A 4,879-nucleotide genomic window follows, 5' to 3' on the forward strand; every position below is an offset into this window, starting at 1 on the left:
ATATATATATATATATATATATATATATATACGCCCTCTTTTATATGTGTATATCCATATGTATGAGGATTAACTCAGATGAAGAGTATTATATACGTAACAAAGTAATTTAAGTGCCAGTAACAAGGTCGTGCTTGTGCGACAAAAATTCTGAAGTTTCATCAAATAAAATGAATTTGATTTTAACAGTTTTTTGAGCTAGTTATTTACTACACTGATTTAGCTAACGTATAAAACAAAATATAATAGCGACAAGATAATTCGCACCAGCATCAACGTGATAGAGCGTTATCAGGCTCTATTTTGACAAATCGCATGCACAGCTCTTTTCTCTCATGCAGCAGTTTTCAATAGCCACCAATTCCATTTCAGCAGAAATGAATAAATATATAAATAAATAAACACGTATCTCTGGCGGGAAATGTTATAAAAGAAATGCATGAGTTGTGCCGGATTCTAAAAAAAAAATACAATTATCAAAGTAATGAATATTCAGTGTGAGGATAATTGTTGGTACAACCTCAGCTACCAAATATTGCAATAGCAACCAGAAACAAGAGCACAGAAATCGCATCATAAGATGCTAAGTAGGGAGCCTACACGTTTTAATGGACCTGCTAGAAATATCAACCAAATCTTCCTAGTATCCTTCGTTATTGCGTAAATAATTTGATAAAAAGGAAAGACTATGCCTGAAAACAAAAATAGTACGTGACGTCCACGAATAGAATATATTTTGATCATAGAATTTGTTTTAATCGCTCGTGTAAATTAAACAACAATAATTACTATTTCAAAGTCGTGTTCCACCTATGATTTCGAGAGGAATTTCACGCAAAATAGATTCAATATTATTAGTGTGATGAAAGTGTAAAATAATTACAAGACATTTATATTCAAAACGAAAGGTAATTAATGTCCGTGTCATCCGTCTAGGGATTAATTATAATAGGTCTTTGTGTCACATTTCATAAACAAAATGAAAAGAAATTCAGTTCTAAATTGCTACTAGACATGTAACTTACCTCGAAATCCTGAACGAGAGCTGAAAAATATTTAACAAATTAAATTAACTAGAATTGCAAACGTTTTCAGAATTTCAGTTTATGTAACATACAACCGCCGTATGTGGTATATGGAAACTGTAAACATACATTCTCTACATGAATTTCTGGTTTATAGCTATAATACAAATAGGTTTTAGGTTTGCAATGACATGTTCATTGTTAGTTTTACTATTAGCGTTTAACACTAATTGTTGACCGATACATAACTCGACAGATAACAAAGGAAATGTAGAAAATTAGGACAAAAGCATATCAAATCATTTGGCGATGGGAACGAAGTTCTAATTAGGAAATTCCATCTAGGAACATATAATCCAATATATTACTTAATTGAGATAGAAGGGAGTTATTTTACTTGAATATTGGTTGTAATTCTAGCTAGTGAACATGGCGTTGTGAATGAATGATTCACTAAAATACTGAAACTTCACATTCATGGAATCATAATTTCACATCCCCAGTCAGTACCTACTATTACGAGATTCCATACTAATTGAGCTTCCACGTTTTACAATTTCACCTATGTGTTGCTAATGGACTTATGCAAGTGTCAATGATGTTTTAATTTTGTTAATGAACAAAACCTGTAACCCTTTGTTTAAACAACAGTATAATTAGTATTTTCATAAATGTTGTTTCTTTTTTCTTTTTACTATTGTCAATCTTTCATATGTAGGAGATATTTCTGCCGCACCCTGCATATATATATATATATATATATATATATAACTTTGCCCGTAAATAGGTGAATGTAATCCTGAAAATTGTAAGCTTATAAGAAAGTATTATCGGACGTCGAAACATAATTGGGGCATCAGAAAGAAAATCATAAATTATGATATTTGAATAATGAGAATAATGAAAATAGATAAAATGCATGATCAGATGCATTTGTAATCACAAAACCAATTAAATGAAACAGTATCCTTATATCCTTATACATACATAATTTTACAGATGTTTCCTCTTAGTGGGGAGGCTTTGCTAATTCATTATTACGTAGTGCCAATGCAGCATTAAGTTCTAGTTTTCAATGTCCTATATAAGAAGGAAGATAGAAGTATTTGCTTATAAATTCAAGTCATGATTTTGCTCACTCGAATAATCATTATTGAAGTGAAACAATAAATTCTCTACTGGTCTTTCCACATATATCTGGAGATGGAAAGGAGTCTTGTGACAGCATGTTTTATATATCTTGGTTTATACTTGCTTTTGTATATTCATTATCACAATATGGTAGCAAGGAAAATGAACAAAAATGTCATCTTACCAACGAGTAAAGTTTTATGATCAATAAAACGAGCATGCTGCATAAAGAACTCATAATCTTTAAAACGCAATGACTACTCCATAAATTGCGGAAATAGATAGATAAATGACGACTGTCATAGAAAAACTTTCGCACTCTCTCAATATATAGCTTTCATTTTCGATTTTCTTTTTTATGTTTCATTTTCATTCAGAATGCTTCGTACTTGTTATTATGTTATATACTTTGCTCTAATTTTCTGAATGGAAATGTTTGAGACCCGTTTAATGGTAAACACGTTCCTACTATGCATACTAATAACATTTTCTTTTCCTTTCATATCTCATTGCTTTTTCTTTCTTTAATAAAGGAGCTGTCGAGTGGTACCCACACGATGGAAAGCGTTCAATCGGAAGACCTCCACACAGGTGATATGATTCAAAAAAAATGTTCGGTACAACGTAGAGGAGAATGGTGTGAGAACGATGGGAATGGAGCGAATGCTGTGCGAGTGGAGCCGACGCGGCACGAGACATTCTGGCCTATCTAGTTGATCCAGGTGAAGTAAATATATTTAACCGTAATCACAAACCTGGTGACACCTCCTCCATAGAGTACAGAGGTATCATTACATTCTCCAGGTGGATTTCCGTGCGCAACCAACTGAGACTATGAATATTTTACAATCATCTCGTTTTTTTATCTACCCCGAGGTTTCCTGCAGGTTGCCGCCTTAAAGCATACGTTCCCTGAGTCTTTCCTATGTCATTCTAACCGTATATCCAAAGTACTGGTGCTATGCTGACTCTTATTGCGAAGTAACTGCTCGACCTGGAGAGATGCTTCGATTAAATAGCCTTAAAAGGTAACCTGGCAGTAAAGTAATGATAAATTTGAGATTTATTCTTATGGAGTAGTAATTTTTATTTCAAACCTAACTGTTAATCAGTTGCTAACTATTTTCCCTCATTGGACGATGTCCGCCATAATCTATTTTGGATCTGACGCTTTGTACAATTTTAAATTCTGATAAACAAATTTCTGGAAAAAGTTTCTACATCTGTTCTCCTCAATATATTAATACACTTACATCTATGATTAATACTCTACGTGCTAGAATAGTTTACGAAACGCAGTTAATATATTTTCACTAATAAATGTAGAAAATGCTACAAGAACGAACGTAAAAGCTGATAACTTAAATAACCTTATTCAATAAATATGTAAGTATTCACACATAAAGACAAAGCCAATAGTTAACTCATCTGCTATGAAAAATAGGAAGAAAGTATATATTAATTACTATTCCTTACAGGTTCTCAGCGTTTTCGTTACTGAGGTGATACGAGTTATTTCTTTATAACCATCCAATAAACCTGTATGTGTATTCTGATCGCTACAAAAGCAACTTGAATGATTGTAACCTACGTGACAATCTGTAAAGGAAATGCAAGTATTAACGCTAAAAAAGACAAGTTATTTTTCTGTTTGACGGGTTGGATCAGTGATTTAGTTTATGTGGATTAGTAAAAATTCTTCTCGAACTAAATTCCTTCAACTATTAGATTTGATTGCTAGGTCTTAATAAGTGTCGTAATCGTGTGAATGACGAAAGCGCTCATGAGCAGAAGCCAATACAGCAGTCAATATTGACACCTTGTTATCTTGGTTGCTAACCAAGGGACTGATAAGAAGCTGAAGCGACTTTGTGTATTAAGGGCGCCGGATGATTAGCGAACGGCATCTAGAAAAGCGAGATAATTAATTTCCAGTCAAATAGTGATGTAATTTGTATTTAGTAGACAAATATTTATTGTTAAATTTTTCGACTATATCAATATGATGTTAGTAAATTTTTATAGTATTTTACTTTCAATTTCGCTTCGTATTTTCATTCATTTTCTTTAAATATTTCTTCTTAAACGTGGTAATTTCACAAAAAAATGAAGGTTATTGTCTTAATCTAGAATTTTTGTTTTGTTAATTATACTTCTTAATTTTGTCATAGAAATTTACACGAAAGGTCCAATGATATAAGACGTTTACCGACCTGTAACTAAGAGGTGTGAAATATTTCATGGTTGTGACGAAAACTTACATTGCATGCTGCATGGAAAGAAGACATGGAGGCTTTTAATGGGGTCAATTATGATCTTATACACTCATCATATTCATTATCAAAGACGAAAACTTAAGAATATTGGAGCTTACCTTCTGGAGCATTCGTAACACCTTTGGGAAGGATTACAAGAAGGAATAAAGTTACCGGAAATGTATACATCTGTTAGTAAAGAACCACAAATAAAATATCTCATTATTTTCGGTATTTCCTTAATATTGTTGCTAAAGTAATTCCTACGAAAATCAATTATTTAAACAATATTAACATACAAATATGAGGCTGGTGATCGCCTCCTGCATATACTTTGTCTCTCATTATCCAATGGCCCACTCGATTCCTACGTGTAAAATACTGACGTAAACGTATGTCATAGTGCCCTACCTGGAATACTGGGGTATTAAACCTCATGTTGAGAGAAGTTATAACGCTGAATATCAT

The 4,879-nt window shown here is 32.6% G+C and overlaps 1 long non-coding RNA gene across 1 annotated transcript in view; it reads left to right on the plus strand.

Annotated features, from left to right (window-relative positions):
- The window catches only part of LOC128248168 (uncharacterized), an 8,180-nt gene extending 3,564 nt beyond the window's left edge, over positions 1–4,616 (plus strand). The window contains exons 2-3 of the long non-coding RNA XR_008264468.1: positions 2,690–2,747; positions 4,328–4,616. This is a non-coding gene — a long non-coding RNA (uncharacterized LOC128248168). The remainder of the gene's footprint in view (positions 1–2,689; positions 2,748–4,327) is intronic.
- The last annotated feature ends 263 nt before the right edge of the window (positions 4,617–4,879 follow it).

The sequence above is a fragment of the Octopus bimaculoides genome, chromosome 6, assembly GCF_001194135.2.
Source record: "Octopus bimaculoides isolate UCB-OBI-ISO-001 chromosome 6, ASM119413v2, whole genome shotgun sequence".
NCBI classification, from domain to species: Eukaryota; Metazoa; Mollusca; class Cephalopoda; order Octopoda; family Octopodidae; genus Octopus; species Octopus bimaculoides.